Here is a 20,911-nt window from a genome sequence, read left to right as displayed (position 1 = left end):
ACCGGCATGGGGTGTGAACGTGGCACGGCCCCATCTGCACTCTCGAGCCCATCCACAACACGCAAGGCTTTCCGTGCTGAGAACCCCCTCTCCTGGCGTGACACAAAAATGTTTTACCACATCTAGCTTTCCGCATCTTCTAGAGCCTGCCGGATCAAGCTCCTTAGAGACGCTGCGACTTGCACTGTGGGAGCGAGGCGTATCGTCTGCCCAACTCCAACGAGCACAAGCTCCGGTGCAGGATCTGCCAGTGGCCCAAGAATCATTACGCTCTCTTGACACAGATTACTGCGCAAGAATGGCACACCAACACGTTCCAAACCTCCTGTATTATGAATTGGACCCCAGGCAAGAACCACGCAGCTCCTCTCATAATACTCCACACCCAGAAGGATTTATCCATACGCCTCACTGAGCCCCGCCAAGTGAAAGTAAGCAGCGGGCAGGACTCCTAAGAATACATACTGTTGAGGTGGCCCGGAGAGCTCTGCAGAATTTACCAAGGAGGCTGAGAGGAATCTCGCAATTCATTGAGAGGTCCTGGGGAGGATCAAGTACTGGAACAGTAGGTACAGAGGACCTGTCCCACCTAGAGCACGATCCTGGAATAAATCTGAGATCCCAGACCCAAAAAGACATATTACAAACACTGCTAAGGATTGCCAATAACAGTTGAATGAGGGTCCACCGGAGGGCCAAAACGCCCATAGGACCACTTGACACATGTGGCTATCCTGCTTTGGCCAACATATTCCTGGAATCACTCTGAAGACCTCTAATTCTCAGCGCGAGCCAACCTCAAGACTGCACCTACGCACTTAAACATGTTGTAAACGGAATAAAGCACTGGGGAATCCCCTATCATGCATACCCAGGACCCAGTCGGCAGAAAAAACACAGTGAAGACCGCCCCAATACCCCGAAGCATAGCAACCAAACCTACTCCCAAGAGGACTTCAAACGTACACGGGCGCAGAGGCTGGTGTTACATGGCAATGGGAAAATGGGCCCAATGAAAACAGGAATCAGAGAAGCTATCTGAGAACCCCAAGGAACCTACAAACACTGCAATCTTGGAAGGGCCCACGGTAGGATATTAGGCTAAACCCAGACATTTGCACAGAGGGTTGGGCCCCCGTGACTGGGGCGTGTGCCCTCCTCTGATGCCATAGATCCCCTCGAAAACCAGCGTCTAGCTCACACTAAACCACATGGACTCTCTCCAAGGCCCTGGCTCAAATGGTGCTCAACCACCTGTTTAGGTGACCCCAGTCACGACCCTCAAAACCTTGGCCTACCTGGCGCCTATATTTACCACGGACCCCCGCTCGGCCTGACTGCCATCTGGTGGTCCGAATCAACGTTATGACCACTGTCTGAAGGGTTGGGCCCTCATACCCGAGGCATGTGCCCTCCTCCGGACCTCTTGTCCAAGGAAGAAAGAAGACGGGGAGCATCAAAGAACGTCTGCCTAGGCTGAATTTTTCGACAACGACGGCCAAAACGAGTGGCGGGCAGCCCAAGGGAGACAAGCAGAGGTGCGCATGCCCTAACGAGGCTGGGAGCCGCACCACCTCCCAAGCAGCACACAAGCAACATATGAACACTCGCCAAAAGCTTGCAAAATACCATTATACACCACAGCACTCCGAAACAATGCCAGCGACACAAGCAGAAGCTGCGGGAACTAAGGCGGGCGTTGCAGCACTACTTAGTGAAATGAAAAGTATGAGAGCAGATATTGGTGGGAAAGTGAACAAGATAACACACAGAATCGATAACCTTGAATAGAGACTGGATGGGGTGGAACACAATCAAACCTCCCTCGATACCCTCGAATCCCAAATGGATCAGAGACTAGCGGAAATAGAAACCAGAGAGGAGGAGCTCTGCCTGAAGATGGATAATTTGGAAAATCGGGAGCAGCGGATCTTCGGCATCCCGAGTCATGAAGGAGAAACCAAGCAGAATTTGAAAAAGACTCCGCACACAATTCTGAAAATCCTATTCGAAGATGATACGGTAGATGAACCAAAGATTGACCGGATTCTCAGGGCCGGAGGAGCAGCGGGCGGACCAAAAACAGTCCTTGCCCAGTTCCATAACTATGCCGACAGAGCTAGAATTCTTGAAAAGGCCAGGCATGCCCCACCGATCCTATTGGATACGACAATACTGACAATTTTTCAATATCTATCCTCACTCACCCTAGCCATGCGGAAACTGTGCATGCCCCTGACTAAATGGCTGAAAGAAAAAGGCATTCAATACCGTTGGGGTTACCCTTTCTCCCTAACGTTTGAGTGGGAAGGGAACACGATGCGTCTGAAAACAGAAAAGGACATAAAGACCTGCACACCTGAACTATTAGGCGGCCAGGCCGACAAACAGAACCAAGGGGATGGACGTATGGATGATAGACAATGGTGCATCCGGGGACCAAGATGTCAGAAAATAACAGGATCAAGGAGATACAGAAGGATGAACGCCTCACCAGGTGCGGAAATCTGAGAAATACAGAGAACAGACAGCACTGAACTATTGACGGGTATGCTCCAAAGGTGTCCAGTGTTATGAGAATCGCTTCCCCGAACGGATGCGAAAGACCAAACTGTCCAGTCACACTCCGAAGCATTAATGATTGATCCCTGCACACTGAGACAACGTCCCGGGGTGGCGCTCTAAAGGTAAAACTGGATAGCTGATGACAAATATTTGTTTATTTACTAATTTGGTAATGCGCACCGAACCCTTAGGTAACTGGGCGCAGCAGGTAAAAGGAGACTTGAAGCTTAGTTACAACATATAAAGGTACAGTAAATGCAAAGTAGACATGGGCCTTAGTTACAACATATAAGGTACAGTAAATGCAGTAGTCTACAGGTCCCGTAGGAAGGTATAGTGGGTAAAGAGTAAGCATACATGGTCAGTTACATAGGACAGTACAAAGGTCAGGTTTGGCATCAAATGTCATTCAGTCGTAGCCAGTTTAGCATGTTGCGTCTGAATCTGAGGTATGGTTGTTCAGTTCTGAAGGCTTGGGGTAGTGTGTTCCAGGATTTGGCCGCTTTGACCGGGAAGCTAGAGGTGCCTGATTTGGCTTGTTTAAATCTGGGAATTTCTAGGCAATGGGCGTTGGCAGATCTAGATGGATGGGTCGAGGTTCTCCTAATCATTCTCTCTGTAAGGTATGGGGGTGCTGCATTGTTCAGGCATTTGAAGGTGAGTGATACTGTTTTGAGAAGAATCCTGTCACTTATTTTTAGCCAGTGGTGATCTCTTCTGATATTGGAAATGTGCTCTCTACTAAGTATATTCAGGGCTGCTCTCAAGGCGTTATTTTGTAGCATTTGAATTTTATCCAGGATGTATTTGTTGACATCTAGGTATAGGGCGTTGCAGTAGTCCAGTTTCAACATTATCAAGGCATTGGCGAGGGTGATGCAGCTGGCTTTAGATAAGAACGATCTGCAAGTTCTGATGAGTTTGCAAATATAGACCGTCGAGGATGTCATGGAATTGACTTGTTTCCTTAGTGTTAAAGTGGAGTCAAGGTAGAAACCTAACATTTTTACCTCGGACACCACTTTGATTGTGTTACCATCAATATTGAATGCGGCGTAACTGGAGCTGAGTTATTTTATGTTAGCACCTGAACCCAGAATCAGGATCTCAGTTTTATCGTCATTCATGCAGAGGCCATGTGATGCCATCCATGCCTGAATGAGGAGGTATATCTTGTTTACCAAGGCTGTGTCTTCGACAAAATTGCCCGAAAGGGGAATGAGGTTCTGGGTGTCATCCGTATAATTCATGTAGGTGACACCCAGTCTGTCCAATTTGTTGAACTGGAGCTTGGTAAAGATGTTATACATAGTAGGTGAGACGCATGATCCCTGTGGCACACCACAGGTAGTTTGGATTGGGTCTGCAGATGCTGAAGGGGAAAATGCTCTCATCGTTCGATTTGCTAGGAAGGACTGGACCCAGGTTATAGCATCACTTGAGAAATGGGCAGCTGACGCAAGGTGTTTGCATAAGACTGCATGATCCACCAGGTGAAAGGCTGCCGATAAGTCAAGGAGGAATAGCATAGCTGTTTTACCATTGTCCTTCAGTTCGTCAATTTGGGTTTTTAAGTCAATTAATGCTGTTTCCGTGCCGTGTTGGGGTCTGAAACTGAATTGGCGGGAGCCTAGTAGGTGGTTCACTTCAAGGTGGTTCTGAATTTGGAGATAAGCTACTCTGTCAATTATTTTAAGGAGGAAGGGGAACGTGGTGAGGGGTCTAAGGTTTGTTTCTTCAGCAGTGGAAGAACCCAGGATTCTTTAAGGTTCCTGGGATGGTATTGGTCTTGAAGGAGGCATTAATTAGCTTAGAGTTGAACGGCGCTAAGTCTCTGGCTGCGTCCTTTATGATTTGTGCTGGGCAATTGTCAGCCTGACAGTTAGATGGCTTCAGGGATAGTATAATTTTCACGGTTTCTTGGATAGAGATTTTAGTGAATCTAAAAGGTGCGAGAGTTCTGTGGGTTTCGGTAGATGAGGTAGGTTGCAGCTCAGTGGAGAGCAGGGAGGCTTTTTTGTTAGCTATTTTGATTTGGGGGGATGCTATTTTATTAGCAAGGTCGCATTCTGAATGCTGGTCCACCATTGCTTGTCCTTAGGGGCATTGGCTCTGGGAGGAATGGGGCTTCCATGTCCCGGAAGATAGTGAATAGTTCCTTGGTGTTGGAGTTGGCCTTGGAAATTCTGTCATTGAAGGTGTTCTTTTAGTAAGAATTATTTATTTTTTGTACATGTTGGCAAAGTTAGTTAGTTTAACTTTGTTCTCATCCGTGGGAGAGTGAGGCCATATGGCTTGGAGGATTCTTTTTTTAAGTCTTAAGTCTTTAAGGTGGAATATAAACAAGACATTAAGGTGAGCTTTCTGTTTACTTCTGCAGAGTTTAAGTGGTGCGATGATGTCAAGGGCCTTAGTCATAGTATTGTTAAAAACTTCCACTAGAAGATTAGGGTCAGAGTTGCTAGTTAGGGAATTGAGGGAAGGGAGGATGTGTGGTAATAGCTTGTCTGATGTGATGTTTTTTTTGCTTCTGGTAGGAAGTGGGGGTTCCATAACAGTGACTTTCGGATTTTGTGACTCTATTGTGGAGGAAAAGCTGATGAGGTGGTGGTCGGTCCATGATTGTGGGGCAATTTTGGTAATTGAAGTAGTACAGTTCAAGTCGGCCACCCAGTCAAGGGTCCTCCCATCAATAGGATCTGTGATGAGTCTTTGGTATTGTTGGCAAGAAGGCTAGATAGGGCCTCCTGAAAGGTACCCAATGGTCCTGGTGGTCTATATAACAAATATATGGTTATCGTACAGCTGCTGGATATGGAAAGTTTGGCTGCGAGTATTTCACAGGATTGGAGTGGCGGTAGAGTAGAGAGTCTTATGGCAAGTTTAGTATTAGCTATGATAGCTAAGCCGCCTCCTCTAGCATTGGGTCTGTGTACTCTGAATATTTGGTAGTTATCTGGAATCGCTAACATGAGGGCAGGGCCTGCCGCGTCATGGAGCCAAGATTCAGTTACCGTTAGGATGTCTAAATTATCACTGGATAATATGTCTGCAATTTCAGTGGCATGTGCCACGAGAGATCTTGCGTTGATAAGAGCTCCGGATATAGTCGTAGTGTTGCTCGGCCTATGGGGGGAGGTGGGTTTAGGTTTAGGTAGGTTAGTTCTTGAGTGGGATTTAAAGGAGGGGAGGTGGCCACAGTTTGATGTTTTATACATGGCCTCCTGCTCTGACCTGGGCGTCGGTTCCTGCGCTCGGGTAGTGGAGTTGAAGTTAAGGTGGGGGTTTTGAATAGTGTAACTATTCGACTTAGGCTCATAAAGACGGGGTAGTCTTGATCGTAATCTGTTGTTTCTATTATGTAGGGGGCAAGGTGAGAACTTGATGAGGGCCATTATAGAATAAGAGCAGAGTAGGGACAGTAGTAGGTGGTTCAACTGAGTCTTTCTCATGTTCATAGTTGTGCCTTAACCTCTATAGCTAGCTGGTCAGCAGGGTAATTTATCAGATCAGATTAACCAGTAGGCTAGTTCAACAGAGCATATAGTCATAAAATAATAGGCTAGTTCAACAGAGCACATGGCCATAAAATAATAGGCTAGTTCAACAGAGCATACGGTCATAAAATAATAGGCTAGTTCAACAGAGCATGTAGTTGTGAGATACTAGGCTAGTTCAACAGCTCAAGTAGAGTGTGAGACAATAGGCTAGTTCAACAGATCACTTAGGTTAACAGACAGTAAGCTAGTACAGCAGGGCAATAAGGTGTTGGCAATCCAGTAGACTCAGTCCGATCTTAGCAGAGTCACTTGTTAATCAGTAGGCTAGTTCAACAGAGAATATGATTTAAAAATAATAGGCTAGTTCAACAGATCAGTTAGGCTATGAATCAATAGGCAGATTCAACAGGGCAAGAATGTTATACAATAGGCTATGGGCAATACGGACCCGCGGGTCTGGGGGTACTATGTATGCAGCAAATAGTACACAGTAGTATAAAGTTACAACTATATTGAGCGCATCGTTAGACAATTGTAGCTCAATATCCACAAGTACAGTGGATCCGGACACAGGTAAATGGACAGAACATGGATACCTGACACTCTACATTGGCATGTGACACCGTATTTATACTCTTTTGCATATTTGGATGTATCAGTTTATAAGTATTTTATCTGTGCATTTGCTGGCAATACATGCGTACATGAGGCTGCACCATGAGCGAGTACAGATGAGTACTGTCAGCTGTCCTGCTGCAGTCTCTGCCCGTCGCCCGTCATTGGATCCTTGTTCCTGCTTGAGGATCCTGGATTAATACAAACCTCATTTTATGAGTGGACTTTGGAACTTGGCTCCGCCCCCTCAGGTCATCAGGAAGTAGCATAAATGGTACTGGGCGCACGCACCAGCGCGCGCGTACCACGAGCGAGTACAGACGAGTACTGTCAGCTGTCCTGCTGCAGTCTCTGCCCATCACCCGTCGTTGGAACCTTGTTCCTGCTTGAGGATCCTGGATTAATACAAACCTCGTTTTATTATTGGACTTTGGAACTTGGGTACACCTAAAGTATATACTGCCTTTAGAACATTTTGAAATTGTCCTACACACAAGTATATAATATACTTTCTTTATTTTTTAGCTCTGCCCCCTCACGTCATCAGGAAGTAGCATAAATTGTACTGCCCGTGTGCACCAGCGCGCGCGCACCACGAGTGAGTACAGATGAGTGCTGTCAACTGTCCTGCTGCAGTCTCTGCTCGTCGCCCGTCATTGGATCCTTGTTCCTGCTTGAGGATCCTGGATTAATACAAACCTCGTTTTATGATTGGACTTTGGAACTTGGGTACATCTAAACTATATACTGCCTTTAGAACATTTTGAAATTGTCCTATACACAAGTATATAATATACTTTCTTAATTTTTTAGCTCTGCCCCCTCACGTCATCAGAAAGTAGCATAAATTGTACTGGCCGCGTGCATGAGCGCGCGTGCACCACAAGCGAGTACAGACGAGTACTGTCAACTGTCCGCTGACCGTTGTACCGCTGTTCCGCCGTGATGCTGTCAATTTTTTAACTTTCACTTAACCCCCTGAAGTTAGCAGCTCTGTGTTCAAAATCCTTCTACATTACCTGTTGATTCTGGCAACTGTGAGCTCGTACCCCCGCCCTGTTACGTGAGAATCGCCCGGTATCTGCTATTTGCGGTGTCTGCTATCTGCATCTTCATACAGTGAGTAGTGCATTGTATAATTCACACTCACATTGTGTTTCTGCTGTTCAACTTTCTAACTTTTCACTTCTCCCTGAAACTAGCAGTCCCGTGTTCTGATCCCCGCTATATTACCTCCTGATCCCGGTACACTGTATTTGAGTCTCTGCCCTGTTTCCTGAGAACAGACCGGCACTTGTTTTCAGCTGCGCTTGTCTGCTGCACCTTTACACAGTGACTAGTGCATGGTATAACATACAGCCGGATTGTGGATCCGCTGTACATTCTCTAACTTTTTTCAGTATCTCCTAAAGTTAGCAGTCTTGTGAGCGAACCCGCACCATATTTTGTTTTCTTTTTTTTTTCTTGAACCTGGCAACTTTGCGCTCGAGTCTTTCCTCTGTTATGTGAGAACAGTCTGATATTTGTTTTCAGTTCCGCTTGCAGCCCGCACCTTCATACAGCGAGTAGTGCGTTAAATATCACTCTGTAGCACTGTGCAGTCGTAGTTGATGCACAGTATTCTGACGGCTTCTGCTGTTTATAGTAACCCTGTTAAGATTTTAATGACCTTACGATATACAAAGATTTAACATTTTTGATACACATACATTCTAATCTATTTAAAAAAAAGAGGAAAAAAATAAATAAATAATTAGTGTCTTGAGCTCAACTCTAGTACTACCTGAGCTTTTCTTGTAATTCTGTACTATCTAAAAATGATGAGACTTACTGCTGGTATGGCCTCATGTCACCCTTATCACATGCCTGTAACTTTAAGGCTGGGCCTCCACATCTCTGGCGTCATGGAATTTTCATCTCGACTGCCAGCGCCGGGCCTTCCTTTTGTGTGGAATCAATGGTTACCTAATGCTCTTCCCTCAGCCACCTCTATTTAAGTCTCGCAAGCTCAATTTCTCTCTGATCATACTATGCATGAATATGCTTCACGCGTAAATCCAGGTCTTGCAGAGTCCGGAGACAGTGAATTTGAGGTCGCTCCTTTACATCCTTCTGAAATTGAGCTTGGTCCTTCCCAAATTATGATTCCACCGACTCCTAATCCACTATACTCTCATGTTTTGTCTGGTCAGGGGCCGGTGAGCAATCATGGGTTTCTGTGTGCTGTTCCCTTATCTCAACAACAGAGGAATCCTCAAAATTGTAAGGTTCCACTAGCCCATTCTACTCAAAAGGCGGGCCACTCAACTGTTCTTATGGTTGAGGAATCCTGTCTGCCTCTAAAGGACTCTAGACTCTCAACTTCACCTGAGCTTTACAATACCTCCTCCTGCCTCAAATGACTCTTCCATGTCCTCTTACGCTAACGGCAATTAATACCTCTATATTCACACTCACAAAACTATTTGAAATAATTGAAGCCAGAGCTTCTTCTCAGGAAAATGCAACTGCTTTATTGACGAACAAACTGGATTGGCTGGCACTACATTTTCTGCATATGTTAGGCAATGTGAATCATTGATCATGTCATGCTGTCGCATTAAACATGTCTCCAGTGCCCTCTCCAGAAGCTGAACAAATTATTGTGATTACCCCATCTACAATGTCTAAAGAGACTGATGTAGCTGGGGATAATGTCCTTGAAAATATTGAGGTGCCTTCTTACAATCACCAAACTGAAGACGTCTCCCCTGATCTATTGTAACACTCACCTGATATCCATGGGGACGTCACTCAGCCTGTTCTGACCTCCAACGACCTTGGACCCTTCCCTGGAGTCTACTCGACTGGAGACTGGGTCTGAAACACAGGATTGGTAGAGTTTTACTCTCTATTGTCTCTGCGTGCTTGACCCCCTTCTTTCCCGGGGCCCAACCCTTCCCCTTAGTCCACACCTCACCTTGTTTTCTTGTGTAGTGTGCTCTCCTTCCTGCTTTTGGTGCAGGGGTGTGTTGATTGATGCAGGTTCGTTGCTGCGTAGTTACTTCACTGGCGAGAGCCCGACGGTAAATATAATGAGTCCTGTGATCAGTTCTCTAACTCTCGTTCCTATGCTTCCTTAGATGTTGGCCAGAGTCCGGGGATGGCGGAGTGCTGCTGAGGTGAGTAACACAGAAGGTGAGTGAGAGCACGATGCGTGGTACGACCTCTTCGTACTTGTATTGCACTGAGTTCATTTTTCTGTGTCTTTTAGGTGCCGCAATGTTTTCAGCGTGGATGCCAGATAAGAAGAAGAAACGTAGTGAGTAAGCGAGATATTGATGAGGGCCATTATAGAATAAGAGCAGAGTAGGGACAGTAGTAGGTGGTTCAACTGAGTCTTTCTCATGTTCATAGTTGTGCCTTAACCACTATAGCTAGCTGGTCAGCAGGGTAATTTATCAGATCAGATTAACCAGTAGGCTAGTTCAACAGAGCATATAGTCATAAAATAATAGGCTAGTTCAACAGAGCACATGGCCATAAAATAATAGGCTAGTTCAACAGAGCATACGGTCATAAAATAATAGGCTAGTTCAACAGAGCATGTAGGTGTGAGATACTAGGCAAGTTCAACAGCTCAAGTAGAGTGTGAGACAATAGGCTAGTTCAACAGATCACTTAGGTTAACAGACAGTAAGCTAGTACAGCAGGGCAATAAGGTGTTGGCAATCCAGTAGACTCTGTCCGATCTTAGCAGAGTCACTTGTTAATCAGTAGGCTAGTTCAACAGAGAATATGATTTAAAAATAATAGGCTAGTTCAACAGATCAGTTAGGCTATGAATCAATAGGCAGATTCAACAGGGCAAGAATGTTATACAATAGGCTATGGGCAATACGGACCCGCGGGTCTGGGGGTACTATGTATGCAGCAAATAGTACACAGTAGTATAAAGTTACAACTATATTGAGCGCATCGTTAGACAATTGTAGCTCAATATCCACAAGTACAGTGGATCCGGACACAGGTAAATGGACAGAACATGGATACCTGACACTCTACATTGGCATGTGACACCGTATTTATACTCTTTTGCATATTTGGATGTATCAGTTTATAAGTATTTTATCTGTGCATTTGCTGGCAATACATGCGTACATGAGGCTGCACCATGAGCGAGTACAGATGAGTACTGTCAGCTGTCCTGCTGCAGTCTCTGCCCGTCGCCCGTCATTGGATCCTTGTTCCTGCTTGAGGATCCTGGATTAATACAAACCTCATTTTATGAGTGGACTTTGGAACTTGGCTCCGCCCCCTCAGGTCATCAGGAAGTAGCATAAATGGTACTGGGCGCACGCACCAGCGCGCGCGTACCACGAGCGAGTACAGACGAGTACTGTCAGCTGTCCTGCTGCAGTCTCTGCCCATCACCCGTCGTTGGAACCTTGTTCCTGCTTGAGGATCCTGGATTAATACAAACCTCGTTTTATTATTGGACTTTGGAACTTGGGTACACCTAAAGTATATACTGCCTTTAGAACATTTTGAAATTGTCCTACACACAAGTATATAATATACTTTCTTTATTTTTTAGCTCTGCCCCCTCACGTCATCAGGAAGTAGCATAAATTGTACTGCCCGTGTGCACCAGCGCGCGCGCACCACGAGTAAGTACAGATGAGTACTGTCAACTGTCCTGCTGCAGTCTCTGCTCGTCGCCCGTCATTGGATCCTTGTTCCTGCTTGAGGATCCTGGATTAATACAAACCTCGTTTTATGATTGGACTTTGGAACTTGGGTACATCTAAACTATATACTGCCTTTAGAACATTTTGAAATTGTCCTATACACAAGTATATAATATACTTTCTTAATTTTTTAGCTCTGCCCCCTCACGTCATCAGAAAGTAGCATAAATTGTACTGGCCGCGTGCATGAGCGCGCGTGCACCACAAGCGAGTACAGACGAGTACTGTCAACTGTCCGCTGACCGTTGTACCGCTGTTCCGCCGTGATGCTGTCAATTTTTTAACTTTCACTTAACCCCCTGAAGTTAGCAGCTCTGTGTTCAAAATCCTTCTACATTACCTGTTGATTCTGGCAACTGTGAGCTCGTACCCCCGCCCTGTTACGTGAGAATCGCCCGGTATCTGCTATTTGCGGTGTCTGCTATCTGCATCTTCATACAGTGAGTAGTGCATTGTATAATTCACACTCACATTGTGTTTCTGCTGTTCAACTTTCTAACTTTTCACTTCTCCCTGAAACTAGCAGTCCCGTGTTCTGATCCCTGCTATATTACCTCCTGATCCCGGTACACTGTATTTGAGTCTCTGCCCTGTTTCCTGAGAACAGACCGGCACTTGTTTTCAGCTGCGCTTGTCTGCTGCACCTTTACACAGTGACTAGTGCATGGTATAACATACAGCCGGATTGTGGATCCGCTGTACATTCTCTAACTTTTTTCAGTATCTCCTAAAGTTAGCAGTCTTGTGAGCGAACCCGCACCATATTTTGTTTTCTTTTTTTTTTCTTGAACCTGGCAACTTTGCGCTCGAGTCTTTCCTCTGTTATGTGAGAACAGTCTGATATTTGTTTTCAGTTCCGCTTGCAGCCCGCACCTTCATACAGCGAGTAGTGCGTTAAATATCACTCTGTAGCACTGTGCAGTCGTAGTTGATGCACAGTATTCTGACGGCTTCTGCTGTTTATAGTAACCCTGTTAAGATTTTAATGACCTTACGATATACAAAGATTTAACATTTTTGATACACATACATTCTAATCTATTTAAAAAAAAGAGGAAAAAAATAAATAAATAATTAGTGTCTTGAGCTCAACTCTAGTACTACCTGAGCTTTTCTTGTAATTCTGTACTATCTAAAAATGATGAGACTTACTGCTGGTATGGCCTCATGTCACCCTTATCACATGCCTGTAACTTTAAGGCTGGGCCTCCACATCTCTGGCGTCATGGAATTTTCATCTCGACTGCCAGCGCCGGGCCTTCCTTTTGTGTGGAATCAATGGTTACCTAATGCTCTTCCCTCAGCCACCTCTATTTAAGTCTCGCAAGCTCAATTTCTCTCTGATCATACTATGCATGAATATGCTTCACGCGTAAATCCAGGTCTTGCAGAGTCCGGAGACAGTGAATTTGAGGTCGCTCCTTTACATCCTTCTGAAATTGAGCTTGGTCCTTCCCAAATTATGATTCCACCGACTCCTAATCCACTATACTCTCATGTTTTGTCTGGTCAGGGGCCGGTGAGCAATCATGGGTTTCTGTGTGCTGTTCCCTTATCTCAACAACAGAGGAATCCTCAAAATTGTAAGGTTCCACTAGCCCATTCTACTCAAAAGGCGGGCCACTCAACTGTTCTTATGGTTGAGGAATCCTGTCTGCCTCTAAAGGACTCTAGACTCTCAACTTCACCTGAGCTTTACAATACCTCCTCCTGCCACAAATGACTCTTCCATGTCCTCTTACGCTAACGGCAATTAATACCTCTATATTCACACTCACAAAACTATTTGAAATAATTGAAGCCAGAGCTTCTTCTCAGGAAAATGCAACTGCTTTATTGACGAACAAACTGGATTGGCTGGCACTAAATTTTCTGCATATGTTAGGCAATGTGAATCATTGATCATGTCATGCTGTCGCATTAAACATGTCTCCAGTGCCCTCTCCAGAAGCTGAACAAATTATTGTGATTACCCCATCTACAATGTCTAAAGAGACTGATGTAGCTGGGGATAATGTCCTTGAAAATATTGAGGTGCCTTCTTACAATCACCAAACTGAAGACGTCTCCCCTGATCTATTGTAACACTCACCTGATATCCATGGGGACGTCACTCAGCCTGTTCTGACCTCCAACGACCTTGAACCCTTCCCTGGAGTCTACTCGACTGGAGACTGGGTCTGAAACACAGGATTGGTAGAGTTTTACTCTCTATTGTCTCTGCGTGCTTGACCCCCTTCTTTCCCGGGGCCCAACCCTTCCCCTTAGTCCACACCTCACCTTGTTTTCTTGTGTAGTGTGCTCTCCTTCCTGCTTTTGGTGCAGGGGTGTGTTGATTGATGCAGGTTCGTTGCTGCGTAGTTACTTCACTGGCGAGAGCCCGACGGTAAATATAATGAGTCCTGTGATCAGTTCTCTAACTCTCGTTCCTATCCTTCCTTAGATGTTGGCCAGAGTCCGGGGATGGCGGAGTGCTGCTGAGGTGAGTAACACAGAAGGTGAGTGAGAGCACGATGCGTGGTACGACCTCTTCGTACTTGTATTGCACTGAGTTCATTTTTCTGTGTCTTTTAGGTGCCGCAATGTTTTCAGCGTGGATGCCAGATAAGAAGAAGAAACGTAGTGAGTAAGCGAGATATGCGCCGCCTCTGTATGCTTTCCACGCCAACCGGGTGTGTCTTTTCCCTCTTGCAGATTGACGAGGAGCTCCGGAGAAAAAGTTCCCCCCAGAGCGGCTTGGATTCAGGTAAGCGTTTGAATCTAGTACAGTCTTTAAAGTAAGCGAAGATTTGCAGAATGTTCACTAATGTCTTCTTTTCTGTTCTTTTCCCTTTCCTTGTGCCGAGATGAAAATGACACTGCCGTAGTTTCCCACAGAACTGAAGGAGCGATGGATGAAGAGCGGAAGCTCCCCTAGGTAAGGCTATTCCTAATGGTGTTCTTGTTCTTGCAGGTGCTGGGCACAGAAGAAGGTGCAGGGCTTCTGGAGACCATCCGAACACGGTGAGTGTCACGCTGCAGTTGCAGAGAAATGCAAAGCGTGTTTCTCGGCCTGGGCGTGGCTTAAATAGTCTCTGGGTATCCCAGGTGTCCCGGGGCTGAACCACACCCAAAAGGCTAGACTGCATATGCAGTTCTAGGAACCGGAATATGTGGGGGCATCCATCTTGTCCCCACCTATGCACTACAACTCCAATGCTCACTGCCATCCTATGGGGGTGTGTGAGTCTGGTGCCACAAGCGCCAAGTCTGACTCAAAGTGGGTCTTTGGAGGGATGGAGAGGCCCTTAAGGGCCATGTAGGTGATCGTGGCCTGGCTCCAGCCTGACATCTTGGAGGGCTGGGGGCATGAGGGGCAGGAATCATGACATCTATCTGGCCCTGAAATTCAATTATATGATGTCTTCTGCCGCCCCTCTCAAAATAATCGGAGAAGAAGAAAAAGAAATAGAAAAAGAATGCCTGATAGAGGAATGGATTTTAACTCTTCCCCTGAGCACCTCAAATGGAAAAAAACAAAAAACCTTCCGATCCCTAAAAAAAAACAAATAAACAAAATCAAAAACTAAAGTCTTTGTGGCAAATCTTTCTGATCTAAATTCCCCGCTCGAGCCGATCCAGAATTTGGAACCTGATAAGAATTTACCTCCTACTTGCCACGGGGAGAGCTCCTTGTCTCCCAAACCACCTCGGCTGAAAGAGATGACACTGGAAGGGGTGAGCCGTATACCGGCAATGTAAACCCCCCAAGTGCTCTGCTAGACTCAGTAGATGATTCTGTCTCTAAAGATGTGTTGATGACACAGTGGGTTATTAGAAGGAATTTTTGGGAAAACGATTTTACCAGTTCCTGTAAGTACGCCAATTGCCCTAATCCGCTACAAAATGGGATTGATATCCCTAGAGGCAGCAGTGCAGTGTTCAATGTTAATTCTCTATAGTAAAATTCAGATATCCTCGGACCTTTCTAAAAACTTGTTCCCGGTTTTAAATTTTTTTAAAAAAAACAGGGTTAATACTCCTATGACAAAGTGGGAACTTCGCTGCGAATCACTTTTAACAGCGGCTGATATTAAATTAGACTTACTAATTCAGTTCCCAGACAAAGCAAAATTAAAGCTATATAGGAATGACTGGATTATTACTGGAAATAGATATTTAAATTATAAGGCGTACAAGGCTGCTTCTTTTCTATGTAAAGCATTGAATGTGATTCCCCTGTATATTCAACAATTTCCTGACAGATTTTACGCAGATACATTCCTACGTCTTCGTTTTAATCTTTTAGCAACAAAATCTTGAATGGCAATATATGTGAAAGATCAGGTCTTGTCGACTGAATGTAGATTCTGTAAATTAGATAACCAACTCGATACTACTGCTCATTTAATCTCAGAATGCGTTGGTTTGGCTGACCTGAGAAAAGATTATTTTCTGAAATATTTTAAAGACCACTGCTAACGAAAGAGCAATTGTGGCATTAGATCTTTAATGCTTCTTCGGTCTCATTGGTAATTGCGACAGTACATTTTATTTTAAAATTGAAATTATGATCAGCCAATAATGCTAGATGGTCATGTGACTGATCTCTAATGTTTTTTTTAAGTCTAATGCTTTTCTTTTCTTTATGCACTGTTATCAAAGTTTTCTAAATTGTATTTTAAATCAGCTAGGTGACATGAATATCTAGAAAGGGTTAAACATGGTTTACATTTAATGAGTTTGATAAAGTTTTAACTCTGCAAGCAATAAGTGTGTTATCACATTGTTTAAATTGTTTTAGCTATATTTTATTCTATAATTGCTCCTCTGCAACTGAACTGTCTATAATCCTGAACCTAAGTGTCTTCCTCATGAACTTTCTTTATATATTACTGTGTTTTGTTACAAATCGTATTATGCTGTTTATGAATTGTGTCTTGATGATGTAATGATTCTGTGAATGTAAAGACTATATTGAAAATGTTGATTTCAATAAAAAAAAATAATAATAAATGAGGATGTACGTGAGGAGCAGTTGGTACGGTTGCCAGCAAAATATGCCTCTAGCCAAATGAGGTCTTACTGGGGCATTTAGTGTACTGTGCCTGGCATATGGCAGCGGTTTACATGCACATGAGGCTGTACTCAGGCATAAAAAGACATACCTTGGCAGGTAATGCTTTTCTGGGCATATGGTTCTGTGCCTGGGTAGATGAGGCCGCACCTGGTCATATGATGTCCACAACTAATATGTTTGGCGAGCATGATTATTTTAGAGCATGCCTAGTTTTTAGTGGCTATACTTGCAAATATGAGGATGTAAGTGGGCATATAATGACAAGGTAGGTTTTTTTATATACCTCTGAATGCCAGATGTTTCCCTCTTCTTAGCGAGTGATAGCTTTTATTATTACCAAAGTTAATTACAGAAGGATGCCTTTAATTAATTAAAATTGCAGGTTTATCCCATTAACAATGTGGCCACATCAGAGAATACATGGGTACATGAGGCTGTATCTGGTTTAGCATGGCAGTCCCTGGCATATACTTGCCTTACCCGGCATAAAATAGATGTAAAAAAGCAAATAAAATGTCGCCAGGGATCGTGGAGCATGCACTACACGTAGTCCGTTCTCCCTTTCCATGGTGGCCATTAAAGAGATATGAAAAAAAAAAAACACAATGGACATGGAGCAGGGACTACGCATAGTCGTTCTCCTTTTCCATGGCAGTCATTAAAAAGATATGAAAAAAAGAAAACAAACACAATGGCCGCCATTCTTCGACTGGCCATTCCATGCGAGCCAATCGAAGAAAAGGGGAGGAACTTTTGGGACATGGCACACGTCCCTTGAAGTCAGCTAAGTGTTCTGCTGGTAATGACCCAGCGCGGGCCAATCAGATCGGCTGTTACAATCTGATTGTCCCTCGCCGGGTACTAATATAAATTAATGCATTTCAGCCAAGTAAACTAGAGGAAGAAACATAGCTCCCCATCACCAACTGAGCTACAATAACACCATAGGGGTGTGTGTGTGTGTTTCATGTATATTTGCAATGGCATAGTGAGCTTTGTAGAAGACCTAAGGCAAGCAGCAAGTTGCCCATATCAATAAAGATGAGCGAGGGAAAGAGGGATGGTGAGTAGTGAGGAAAAGAGAGGGGAGGTGGCAGAGAAAGAGCACGCTTGCTGTGCGCTGTCTGCAGAGGTACATGCAGGAATGTGGAGGCAGTGCACAGGGAGGCACACGTATCACCACTACATTGTTTTTCGTACCGTTTCAGCAGATGTAAAAAACATATTTCAGCACTGTATCCTTTAGACACCATTTTATGATGCTTTTATGGGATCTGTTGCGTAGTGTATACGCACTGTTTACGCATGCGCGAGCGGCAACGAGGCTCGCGCATGCGCGTTACAAATAAAGACAGTCCTGCCGGCAGTTCGTGCCGGGGACCCGAGCAACACACACGTGTCCCGTGTGGTCCCTGGCGAGCCAGTGTGTGTCTGCGTGTGCATGCGGGTGGGGGCACTGGCCAGCCCCCACCATACAACACTGGCGACGAGGACGACTACAGAGCTTCACATCTCCGCTCCGACGGCATCGGAGCTCAAGGCTTTTGCTCCGTGTCAGAACGGACTTGCGCGCAAGGCTGGCGCCATTTTGTTTTCACACGCGGATCGCAGCGGTTGTGGCCCAGGAGGGTGCTTGTGCACCGGCTGCGATCCCCAGTGCCTGGACACGGATTTTTGGAACTTTCCACAGCCCTAGCCTGCAGCAGGGCTGTGGTGAAAAGAAACCAAAAAACAAAGGAGGACCAGAAGACCTGTGTGGGGAGCCCAGAACTTTCTGCATTTAATTCCCCAGTGTGGTGCCATATCATACCAGAAGCAGTGGAATTTAAACCGTCACATCTAGTGTTTGAGCCATCTCCACACCTTCGTGGTGCAACGGTCTGTGAGTACTCTGTTCAGCCACCACTATGGGTGAGGAATGGAAATATGAGGGTGCCCTTGCGCCCATCCCACGCCGGATGCACAGCATTTTAAGCCCCATGCCTGAATTTGACACCACTGGCCCACCATCTAAATTGGGGCCGAAATGGCTCTTATGGGTCAAGAATCTAGAAATGTTCTTCAGGGCCTCTGGGTAGACGGATGACGAAGCGAAGATTGCCATCATAGTGTACTCTGCAAGGATGGAGGTCCACAGAATTGATGACTCTCTCAACATCCCAGTAGTCACGTATGACACGGTAAAACAGGCTCTTCTAGACCACTTTCTGCCCATGGCAAATGTAGACTTTGATAGGTTTGTCATGGGTGCGGAGAAGCAGCTAGAAGATGAGTCGCTGGACCAGTTTTGTGAGGCACCTGGAAAGCTCCTGCAGGTGGGTGAATGAGGAGGAGATGGTCCAAAACCAGCTGCTGCAAGGGTGCAGTTCGGGGAAGTTGAGGAGGCAGGTGTTGAGAGAGCCTGGGCTGACCCTACAGCAGATCCTGGACACAAGGAGAGCTAACGAACTGGTGGAGGCCAGGGGGGCGAAGATGGATGCAGCCACGCACCCTGGCGAGGGCGAAGAGGCATTTGCCATTGGACGCTCTGCTCCAGGGAGGGCGAGATGGACACCGAGGAGAGGGGATGGCCCTCCAGTGCCTGGCAATGCTCAGTCATGTCCCTATTGCGGTTATGACCTGACGCATGTGGGAGAGTGCCCAGCAAAGTCGAGGGTCTGTGGGCGGTGCGGCACACCGGGGCATTACGCGAGGGTGTGCAGGGCATCCACCCCGGTGACAGCCTCAAGAGGGCCAGTGAGAGTCGGCGGGAGCAATACCCGGAGGGTGAGAGGGGTATCGTCAGTCGAGCAAGGCCTGCAAGACCTGAACATAGCAGAGGAGGAGGAGGAGGAGGATGAGGAAATCTTTCTTCATCTCAAGCATTGCCACTGGTCCCAGAGGAAGCCGACAACCGACATGCATGGTAGACATTGGAGAGGTTCCCACCCCGGTTCTCATAGATACGGGAGCGTCGGTTTGTGTACTAGCGACTGAACATTATGAAGCCCTCCTAGGCCCTCCCGAGTTGACAGAATCCAATGCGCGGATATACGCCTTCGGGGAAGACACGCCACATCCCATCCAGGGAATGTTCGTGGCGCCAGTATCCCATGGACAGTGCAAGATAAAAGCAAGATTCTTCGTAACGAGCGTGAGCCCGCACTCCCTCTTAAGCTGTGCTGCCTCCGAAGCGCTAAACATAGTGCACTTCACGTTCGCTGTTTATCACACAGACCTAGAATGCCTGCTGCAGCGTTTCGACATGATCTTCCAAGGAATAGGGAAGCTAAAAGGGGACCCCACCCGGCTTCACATCGATGGGTCGGTGAGACCAACAGCACTCAAGCATCGCCGCATCCTGTTCCACCTAAGGGCACAGGTGGAGAAGGAGTTGCAAACACTAGTTGACCTAGACATTTTTGAGAGAGTAGAAGGCCCAACCCCTTGGGTTTCTCCGATTGTGGTCGCCCCAAAGCCCAAGCAGCCAGGTGCAGTCCGCATCTGCGTGGACATGAGGTTGCCGAACATGGCAATCAAAAGGGAACGTCACCTCACGCCCACCCTAGATGACATTGTCGGCGAGCTACAAACTGGATCTGAGGTCTGGCTACCATCAACTGGAGCTCCACCCCAAGTTAAGATACATTACCACCTTTAGGACTCAGGAGGGGCTGTACCAGTTTAAGAGGCTCAGTTTCAAGGTCTTGTCAGCTGCAGAAGTTTTCCAAAATGCCATAAGGGGGGCCCGTCACGGCTCAAGGGAGTAATAAACATGTCGGATGACATCCTGGTGTTCGCAAAATTGGAAGCGGAGCACCTGAAGCGCCTAGAGAACACCATGGAAAGACTCTGCGGCCTATGGCTGACCCTACACAGAAAAAAATGTGAATTCTTGAAAGACCGGATAGAATTCTTTGGGTTTGTGTTTCACGTCGGGGGCATCTCCCCTGACCCGGAGAAGGTGAAGGACATCCAGGAGGCAGCCCCACCGGAGTCTCCCACAGAAATAAGGAGCTTCCTGGGGATGGTCAATTACTGTGAACGATTTATTCGTGACTTGGCCTCCCTGTCGAACCCTTGCGAGCTCTGACTAGAACTGATGTGGCCTGGACCGGATAGGAAGAGAGGGTGTTCACTGCCATCAAGAACGCCCTGTCGGGGCAAGAGACTATGGCTTACTTTAATCCGGACCGGGAGTCGGAAATCGTAGTAGACGCCAGCCCGGTGGGACTTGGGGTGGTCCTCAGGCAGGCGGATCCACAGGGGGCTATGCGACCCATTGCTTACGCCAGCAAGGCGCTCAACGAGACTGAGAAGCGATATTCGCAGATTGAGAGTGAAGCCCTGGCTATCTTGTGGGGTTGCAAGCATTTTCGGATCTATGTCTTAGGAAAGCCTGTGGTCCTTGTGACGGACCACAAGCCCCTAATCCCAATCATGTCTGGGGCATCGTCCAAGCC

Source organism: Ambystoma mexicanum, chromosome 5p, assembly GCF_040938575.1.
Source record: "Ambystoma mexicanum isolate Mex_15411 chromosome 5p, UKY_AmexF1_1, whole genome shotgun sequence".
Classification (NCBI taxonomy): Eukaryota; Metazoa; Chordata; class Amphibia; order Caudata; family Ambystomatidae; genus Ambystoma; species Ambystoma mexicanum.
This window is presented reverse-complemented; position numbering follows the sequence as displayed.